The sequence below is a fragment of the Notamacropus eugenii genome, chromosome 3 (genome assembly GCF_028372415.1).
Source record: "Notamacropus eugenii isolate mMacEug1 chromosome 3, mMacEug1.pri_v2, whole genome shotgun sequence".
Classification (NCBI taxonomy): domain Eukaryota; kingdom Metazoa; phylum Chordata; class Mammalia; order Diprotodontia; family Macropodidae; genus Notamacropus; species Notamacropus eugenii.
Genome location: NC_092874.1, coordinates 326,718,738 through 326,729,295, shown reverse-complemented (window position 1 = coordinate 326,729,295; position 10,558 = coordinate 326,718,738). Strand labels below are relative to the sequence as shown.

General features: G+C 36.8%; 1 protein-coding gene across 1 annotated transcript in view; it reads left to right on the top strand.

The window, feature by feature from the left end:
• Positions 1-621: 621 nt before the first annotated feature.
• Positions 622-10,558, top strand: part of LRRC2 (leucine rich repeat containing 2) — a 183,745-nt gene continuing 173,808 nt past the window's right edge. Inside the window, exon 1 of the mRNA XM_072596867.1 lies at positions 622-801. The gene's annotated coding sequence lies outside the window, so the exon portion shown is untranslated. The remainder of the gene's footprint in view (positions 802-10,558) is intronic.

Here is a 10,558-nt window from a genome sequence, read left to right as displayed (position 1 = left end):
CCCATTCTGATTTTTTTTTCCTTTTTAGAGGTTTCTCTTTTGTCACCAACCAGGTGACTTAGGAGATAAGTACACCAGTTTAATACAGTTCATACGCTACAATGGGAAATAGCAGCAAAGTACTGTTGCCTAAGATTAAACATATCTATAGAGAGCCTGAGCTCATATAAAATGCATGAAGTAGCAATAATGTTGCAATAAATAGACCATCAGCATCTATTTTCTAGAGCTTTGAAGGAAATGCCCCTTTTATCTCTTGGTCACTTGGTTTTTTATTTCCATATTTTATTTACTTGGCTTCCTGTGATTAGAGAACAGTTAAGAGCATGGACCTTGAGCAAATTTCTTCTCTCTCGTCATCCCTTTCCTGTCCCCTTCATGTATTTAACAGACTTTAGAATTTCATTGCATTCTCTTTTCAGAAAAAAATTTTTTTTGCACATCTGTATGAGAAATCCACAGAATCTCAGGTTTCATGTCCCTAGCCTGCTGCCTTTATTATTTCCTCTGTGATAACACTCTGCTATTAAAGTCTTGTGTCTCATGCCGAGTTGAGTCATAGAGGGTGGATATTTTTTTCATGCACATGTCCCTTCTCTAAGATCACAGATCATGTTATCAGCTTACAAATATAGCCTATTAGTAAAGTGGTAGGGCAAGTCATGCTGCAAAGTTCAAGCCGCTGGAGCTCATGATGAGCCAGGGCTTGCTCCTGCAATTGTAAACAACCTCAGTGGCTCTAATTAAGCTGCTGGTGGTGTGCAACCTGGAGTGCTGGACAGAGGTGTCTTTTAGTTACTGGTAAGTGGCGGTTTTTTGATATCTTTTGAGGTTTCAAGTGACCATTACAGGGAGGAATGAGAAGCAGACGATTCAGAGTTGTTGCTACGAGAATGTAAAGGAATAAAGGCATAGCAGTGGCCTAACAGTATGTCATGAGCTGGGTGGTGACTGCTAAAGTTATTGTATTTATCTCTGAAGGGAGTCTCGTATCACCTGAGTTATTTGTACTTTCCTGGGTTCTTCTGTAGTGACCTGAAAACCCAGTCTTTTTTTAGGAGTCTTCTTAGTACAAAAGAAAAGTAAGGGTTTCACAGTTACTTTTACATTGGTTATGAGCTTATAATTGAGTTGGAAAGAATGATAGGATAAATACAGGATTCTGGAGACAATATCTGAGCTGCCGCTGCATCTTACAAGAAATTCAGTGAATCTTTCTGCCTAATTGAATAGATAATGTAGAAACTTTTTGCTTCAGGAAGCAAGAGCTATTAAAAAAATTCTGAGTATAAAGCTCTGCCCATTTGGGTATAAATCAGCCCAGTTTGTGTCCCATTTGATGCCCTGAAAATGACTTATGATTGTCAGTTGCGCTTTTTCATCCCAGAGAGTATTTTGCATCCCCTAGCTTGGGAGAGAATTGTGTCCCCTAAAGTGAATTGTCAGTCCTACATAAAATAGAGCTTTGTGAATTAATAATACTACTGTGTAACTTCCTCATCTGTTCAACAAAAGACACATTGTAACTGAACATCTAAATGCATTCTCTTTATCTTTCTCATACTGATATTTTGAATTGCTTGATCTGTTGTGTGTTGGGAGAAAAAATCCCAAACTGATTTCCTCCAAGTTTCTCTTTAGTGTAACTACTAAGTGCTGGCATTAAGTGACTTTTCATTTTCTAACTTAATAGTTATTCATGAAAATTACCTAGACTCCCAGGACAAATTTCTGGTAATACGATAAGATCAGATTGCATCTTTTTCCCTTTATGGAGGTGATGATTGTTGTCCTTTATGTTTGAAGAGGACCAAAATGACTTCATTATGTTGGGGTCAGGGTACAGTGTGTCCCACTGTGGCTGATCAGAAAGACTAGTACGAGTTCAAAAGGCTCTAAAACAGGTCAGGTACAAATAGTCCACATAAACATTTGGAGTAGAGGTGTTTCTAAATTTGTTCATCTCACATTTCTTTTGAGCTACTGCAAATATTGAAGTTATATATAATTAGAGAAGGAACAGAGGAGGAAGTCAGTATTAAAGCAGTATAGTGTGGAGCTAGACTTGGCGCCAGGAAAAAACAGGATTCAAATGAATCTTCTGACGCTTGCTAGCTCTGTGGACCCTGGTAAATTATCCAGTCCCTCTAGATCTTATTTTCCTGAAAATTGTGGATAAAATACCTGTAGTACTTATGTCTCTGCATTGTTGTGAAGCTAAAATGAGATAATCTATGTAAAGGGCTCTTCATATTTTAAAAGGCTTTGCAAATGCTGGTCCTTATCATTACTGACTAATATTTCCTTTGGAAACAAGTGATTACTTTGCTATGTGTTGGAAACAGTCTTCAATTTTTGAATGGGTCTTGACATTAAAAAAAAAAATGCTCCCAAATTATTTGTTCAGAACTTGAAACTGCCTTCTTTTCTCTCTTCGTTTCCTCTCCTCTTCCCCTCCTATCTCCTCTCCTCTTACTTTTCTTTCTCTGCTTCTTCCTCCTTCTCTTTCTCCCGATTCTCTTCCTCCCTCCCTCCTCTCCTCCTCTTTTTCTCTAGTCTTCTCTCCTTTTCCTTCCCTCTCTTCTCTCCCTCCTCTTCACTCCTCTCTCCACTCACTCTCTCCCTTCTGTTCCTTGTCCTATCCCTCATTCCCCACTCCCTCTCTACTTCTTTCTCTTCCCTTTCATCTATTCCTCTCCCCTCCACTGCCCTCAGTCAGTCAATAACATTTATTAAACACCTACTAGGTGAAACACACTGTTCTGTGTTGGGCATACAAGGAAAGGCAAAAGTCCCTGCTCTCAAGTCTAATGGGGGAGGCAGGATGGAAACAACCATGCACAAACAAAAGGAGTCAAGGATGACGCCTAGATTGGGAGTCTGGCTGACTGAAAAGTGGAGTTGCCCTTGACAGTAGTGGGGAAACTCAGAAGAGAGGAGATATTGGGGAAAACATAATGAGTTCAGTTTTAGACATGTTTGGACATATTGAGTTTAAAATACTTATTGAACATCCAATTTGAGATGCCTAATAGGCAGTTGGAGATTAAAGTCTGGAGTTTAGGGCTGAATCAACTGAACTGAGAATCATCAAAATAGAGATGATAATGGAAACTATGGGAATTCATGAGATAATCAAATGAAATAGGACAGAAGGAGAAGAGGGCTTAGCACAGAGCTCTGGGGGGACATATCTTTAGCAGGTGGACTTAGATGATGATCTAGCAAAGGAGCCTAAGAAGGAACAGTTAGGCAGTACGGGGGTGGGGATAGAGTAACATCATAAAATCCTAGAAAGAATAGGGTATCAAAGGGATGAAGGTGATTGACAGTATAAAGACCTACAGGAAGGTCAAGAAGGATGAGAACTGATAAAAGTTCATTAGATTTGGTAATTAAAAGATCGGTAATCTGGTAACTTTGGAAAAATCTTCCCTTTTTCTTCTCCTCCCCTCTCCCATCTTCCTTTTCCTTCCCTCTCCTTTCTTCTCCCTCTACTCCCCTCTCCTTCCTTCTTCTCTCCTCTTCTCACCTTGAATTATACATTTGCTGATGGAAATTTTTTATACTCCCTTTATCAAGTTTCAGTAAGAGGGTGATTAAAAGTCTCCCTACTCCCCTGACCCCAGGCATTTTGCTTCTTTTTTTGAATGAGTTTCTTCACTTTCTGCCACTTATATGAAGAAATGAAAATCACTACTCCTCCACAGCCACTTGTTCCATTTTCTTCCCCCAGTTAGTTTACTTCTCACTGTTCCACATCTTTGGGATTGGTATCTCAAATTTAACAATTGTTTATTTATTTCTCTTTGGGCTTGACTACCTGATTAATTCCCTGTTTTTTGGATATTTTACATGTCAACTGCTTTGCTTAGTTCTTTTTTTTTAAAATAAAATCTTTATTTTCAGAAGAAATTAAAATCTCTGATTCTGTTGAAGCTCTAGTTTACGTATTAAGCAGTATCATGCTTTGTAGAATATACTATTTTGGGAGGCAAGATGACTTCCTTTTCTTTTCAATATATTATATCCCAGCATTTTCTTTCATTCATTTTTGTCAATAAGTCATATTGTATGATTTGAATTATTATCTTTTGATATGTAAATTTATTTCTCTTTCTACTTCTTTCTTCAATTATGAAGTTCTGGATCATAGAGATTAAATTTCTCTATGAGTTTAGCTTGTTCTTCCCTGATGGTGTTATATAGGTTCAATTAATTTGTATTTATCTTCTCTTTTCAATACTTTCAGAATTTTATTCATTTATTTGTTGAAATGTGGAGTTCAGATTTTTAAAAAATTCCTCATGTTTTTCTGACATGTCAATCATTTTTTTGGTTTATTTGTTTGTTTGTTTTTAACCAAGTGCTATCTTTAAAGTTATTTGTAGAGATCATAATTGTTCCAATTTTTCTGCCTTTTATTTTGAAATATCTCACATTTATTATTTAAATTCAGCATTTTTCCCCTTTCTGTTATTATCTTTCTCAGAGCTTACTGATTTAAGATTTCCCACTATCTATTCTAAGCTATCAATTTAATATACATCTTTTGCATCCTTCTTTGAGAGATTTGATTTTCACCATCATATATATGAGATCTTCCTTTAAGTCTTTTATTAAACTTCTAAGCCACTCTGAAGGTTTTTATGGTTGTTCCATTCTGTCTTTTAGGGATTTATTTGTAGTACTACAAATATTATTTCCCTCTGGAAATTTCTATTCTCTTTCTTTTATTTTATAATATGCCATTGTATAATAGATAGCTAGGTGGTGGAGTGGATATCAGATTTGGAGTCAGGAAGATCTGAATTGTCCCATGCTCTTATTAGCTGTGTGACTCTGGACAAGTCACTTAACCTCTCAGTTTTCTCATCTCCAAAATGGGGATAAGAGCACCTACCTTCCTGAGTTGTTTTAAGCATCAAATGAGATAATATATGTACAGTGCTTTGCAAACTGTAAAGCACTCTATACATTTTAGCTGTTAGCTCTATGTTGTCAATGCATTGAGATCTTCATTTCAATTGCTTGTTTCTTTAGTCTTTCTATAAGTTTTTTTCTATAAAGTCTTACTTGCTAGAATTTCTTCACAATCCCTTTGGTTGTTATGGGTAGCTAGGTGACACAATAGATAGAGTGCAGGGCCTGAAGTCAGGCAGACTCATCTTCATGAATTTAAATATGGCCTCAGACACTTGCTAGCAATGTGATCTTAGGCAATCCACTTAACCCTGCTTGCTTCATTTTCTCATCTGTCAAATGAGCATCTGTCAAACTCCAGCGTCTTTGCCAAGAAAGCGCCGAAAAGGGTAACTAATAGTCTGACATAACTAAATAACAACTCATTATTCTTTTGTCTTATTTGGCATGTTTATTACTGTTTTGAGATTATGGAGAGTCTGTTAAAAGTGTTTCTCATTTAGTCATAGGAATGTACTAAATGTAGTGCTGAAATTCTCAGGTCAATTTAAAAAAGTTTTTTAAAATGATAGTATGGCTTAATAAAGTACATACTTTATCCGAAAGAACTTATTCATCATCTGCTATAATTTTATATAAAAAACAAACAGACTCTGTTTCAAATCTGTATTCTAAGCTGTGTAGAACATCACAGTCTAGTTTATTGACCACAAAAACTTATCAAAATCTCAGATGATGGGAAGGGAGCCCTAAGGTCCTATTTCAGAGAAGGAATGTAAAGAGATTCAGGTGGCTGTATGGGAATTGGGTCATTGCTTACTGGCAATAAAAGGGTATTTTGGTCATCATGTCCTTAGGACCCAAGTCCTAGGGATGAGTCAGGTTTGAACCTGAGAGCCTGACACAGGATCATAGGACCATAGATCTATGATTTATGGTAGGAAAGGAACTTAAGATCAACTAATGAAATGTTCTCGTTTAACAGATGAGGAAAATGAGGCACAAATTCACAGAGGTAATAAGTGATAGAGGTATATTTGCATTCATGTCCTTTTGCTTCAAACTAGTTTGGCATAAAATAAGAAAGGACTGTATGACAATAATGACGATGATAATGGACAAGAAGGAACAAACTCAGGGTAATTTCAAAGCAGCATGATTATGGCAGACATATTATTCTTAGTTTAAGTATTTTTGCTAGGCTGAGATTTCTGCCTACGTATGGATGGTAAATCCACTTTACCTCTCTGTACCTTGTTTTCTTCATCTATAAAGTAAAGGCGTTGAACTAGCTGACTTGGTCTACACAGTCAAAGGAAAGTGGAAGGCTGAATACGTGTCTTGTGAATTCTGGGTAATGTTGCTACCTAATCCAATTATTTTATACAATGAAGAGGAAACTTTCAGATTTCCTCTCTACATTGCCCCAGCATAGTTTTGGCCCCTTTTCATTTCTTTAGGTATGCTAGATGAATGTGTATATGAGTCGGATGGATGAGACAATCTGATTCTTTTCCACTGGGATATGTGTTGTGCTCTCCTTTCCTAGCTCCCCCTCTCCCTGCATATTTAAAAGCTCTTATGCAGCTTTTTAACATCAAAACAGAATCAGAAGACTTTTGCAGCTTAGCTCTTCTTAAACTGAAGATAATAGTGTTGAAAATGTTTTACAAGTATTGCTAAATGCAGAAGTGAGGTAAGAAATGGGGCTCAGGGGAGTGCTAAATTGGCTGCAGTTAGTAGTGAGAGAATATCATTAGATTTTGTATGTTAGGAAAGAGAAGATGACTTGACATTCCTCTTATTGAATCTCTGCAATCCCCTTGATGACCCAGCAGAAGTCATAGAGTAGTGGACTGGGTATTGACAGATTGCCTTTCTAAATTAGGCCTCATGTTGGATAGATTATTGCTTGACAGGGATGTTGTGAAAGTGAAATAATGTCTGTGAAAGTGTTTTGGGTGTTTAAAGAAAGATTATTTATAAATGCAATTTTTTTCTTACCATTTGCCCACACATATCTTTATTGGAATGGATTGCCATATTTCTTATCCAGCCATAGGCATGCCAAAGAGCAAACCTAGAAACAAGGGAATCTAAGAAAAATGAAAAATATTCATTTGTTTCATTTACCCTTCAAGGTAGGGTTTTTATTTTTATTTAATTTTTTGGGGGGGAAAACTGGACTTACAGCTTCACTTAAGATTATTTTTATATTTCTCTTCCTCTCACTCATCCCCTAATTCAACAGCAAAAAATGAAGAAAGAAAAAAATGCATAGAGGAAGAAAAAGGGAAGGAAAGAAAGAAGAAAATAAATAATGAAGGAAAGAAGGAAGCAGGGATGGATAGAAGGAAAGGAAGAAGAAAGGAATGAATGACATAGGAAGGACAGAAGGAAAGAAAGCAGAAATGAAATAAGACAAGAAGAAAGAATGGAAAAAAGAAAGGAAGAAAAAGAAGGAAGGGAGGGAGGGAGGAAGTAAGTAAGAAGGAGAGGGAGGGAAAGGAAGAGATGAAGGAAGGAAGGGAGCAATAGAGAAAGGGAAGAAGGTTGGGAGGAAAAAAGGAGGGAGGAAAATAGGAAGGAAGAGAGGAAAGAAGATAGGAAAGAAAGGAGGGAGAAAGAAAGAAAGAAGGAAGAAAGCTCTCATAACAAATATGCATACTACTGCAAAGCAAATCCCCACATTGGCCATGTCTAAAAATGTGTGTCTTACTCTGCATTGTAAATCTGTCACCTCTCTAGCAGAAGGTGGGAAGTATACTTCATTTTTGCTGACTTATAATTTGAATGGTTTAGAGAACTCTAAGCATAGCAACTCCCTCCACAGATGCAGACTGACAACTCCCTTGCAATTTTTAATCTTGATATTGTCTTGTGTTCTAAGAAATTAAATCACTTGAGAATGTCAGCCAGTTAATTCGGAGAGGCAACATTGCAAGAGCACTGGGTTTGGAGTCAGAAGGTCCAGATTTAAATCCTAACCTGCCATTTACTACCTGGGTGAACTTGGACAAGTCACTGGAACTTTTTACATCTCAGTTTCCTAATCTGCAAAATGAGGGAGTTGAGCTAAATGACTTCTAAAGTACAGTTTAGTCCCAAATCTGTCAACTTTTGCGCCAGAGGCAGGTCTCTAATCCAGAACTTTCTGACTCTAACTCTGATATTGTATTAACAACATCAATTTGCCCTCCCCTAAGACAAAAGGAAATGAATATTAATTGTATAAATAACATTTTGCTGAGACACACCTGAAAGCATTGGTACTACTCACTGTTTTTTCCAATGACTTCTTGGAACATAGGTGCAGCAATAGCAAAGGGAGATTAATTTCCTAAAAAAGAGATGCCTAGTCATCCCACCTTTGACTTAGACACTTTATTTAAGCTGTGCTTAAAGAGCATGGACTTGAGAGGCAAAAGGCAAAACAAGAAAAGTTAGAAGTTAATGGAGTAGGAGGAGTAAATTAGAGTGAATATTTTAAGATCTCCACACTGAAGTGATGGATATAAAATAGTTAGCAACACAAACACCAAGAAGGTTTACCTATCCATATTGGCAAGCCATTTTCAGTCAGCATATACAGAAGGAAGAAAATTTTGTATTTGGTTTTCATATCCCTACTTGCCTCTGAAATTAGTGCAGTAACTAAAATACATCACCTGTTCTAAAGAGAATATATCCTTAACAGACCATAACAAACCTACGTACATATATAAACTCACCCCAAAGTACTTCATTCAGTCTTCAGGATTATAATTTTGGGAGCCAACTCCAGTGGCCCCGATCTATATTTTGCCACTGGGGCCAGATGATTCCAGAGAAGAAAGTGAGGCTGGTGACTTTGCACAGCCATCCCTCACTTAAATCCAATTCTCTTGCAAGTCATGGCATCACCTTATCGATGCCAGGGTCCTTTTTGGGAACAAGGGACAAACAACAACAATTTTTTAAGGTGTCAGTTTAGTGTTTGAAATGGGGAACTGGAAACATAAAAAACATATTGATTAATTATTCTTTCTGTTTAAATAGTAAAAACTGAAAACTTTATCTTGGCCAGATTTCCATACTGCAAATTGGAAAAACAAATGAACATGTTTATATAACCATGATATCCTGTTAATATGCTCAAAAGCAATTCAAATCTTCTTATAATAACACCTAGCATTTATATGTTACATGAACATTTATAAAGTATTTTATAACTATATTATCTCATTTTATTATTATAAAATTATTTTCATTTTACAGATGAGGAAACTGAGTCACACAGTCGTGACTTGCCTGAGATCACATAGCTACTAAGTGTCTGAGATTAAACTTGAATTTAGGTCTTCCAGACTCTAGAGTTCCAGTTCTATTAATTGAATCATCTCCTTCAATATCTTTTTTTTTTAACGTGTTATAGGATACACACAAAAATCTTGTGAACCCCAGTTTTTCATGGTGGGTTTATGTATGATTGTGGGTTTGGTATGTCCTGTTATGGATACAGGTGATGTGTTTTTAATTGTAATTACTATGCTAATTTCAGAGCCAAATAAAAGAATATTAAAACTAGTGACCACATAGATAACCAACTGAAACATTTCTAAGAGACCCAGACCTTTTTTTTATTTTTTATTTTGGACCTGAATCTAAGTTATCTTGAGGATTGTACAAAGGTAATATGGGATCATAGGTTTAGAGACAGAAAAGGCCTTAGAGACCCTTTATTTTAAATCCCTAATTTCACAGAAGAGGAACCAAGTCCAGAATAGTGAAGTTTCTTTTCTAAGATTACATAGGTATCAAATGGTACGATCAGCATTTGAATTCAGGTTCTCTGGCACCAAATCCAGTGTTATTTTCATTATATCATGCTACTTCCTTATGGAACTAGTTGTGGATTGTATTTCTATTGTCTAAAGTCAAATGGAGTTAAATTTAGAGCTGGACATCAAGTGATAAATTTTTTTGGCCATATCAAGTCACAGATGCAATATATATGCTACTGGACTATGGAATCATTTGCTACCCCAGGTTCAGTGTAGGTGTATTTTGGGTATGATAATTCTGCAAATGCATATTTCACCCTCATTGAGTTTCTTTTTCTATCATCCAAAAAGGCAAGAAGCATAAATCAATCAGGAAGGCATTTAATTACAATAGCAAAATATCATACAAAGGAAAACAAAGAGGTAGATTAATTTTTGATTTTCCCCTTCACAAAGGGGTACAAGCTCTCACAGACTGACTGCTTAATGAAGGAATGGATCACATCCTGAAAAGCTCCTACTTGTTGGGGAGGAAGAGCTATGGTCCACCTGGAGTGCCCTTCACATCTCTGCCTTCTCACAGTCAGCTAAACCTGTCAAGCTTCCCAGTTATCCCTCTCACCTCTCTTTTGCCATGAACTCAGATTCTTCCTTGTCCCTGATATCCCACTGCTCCCAGTGGACCCTCCCCTGGGCTTACAAAACACACAGATTTACTGTCCAAAATCTACTTTTCTCCTTCTAAGTGACTACTGCCATCTACTGGACCTATCTGTTCCTGCTGTGGCTTCTTGGTGGTGTGTGAGAATGGTGGTAAGATTGTTACCACCTTTCATAAGACTGCCCCCTGAGACAATACACTTTAAGAATTC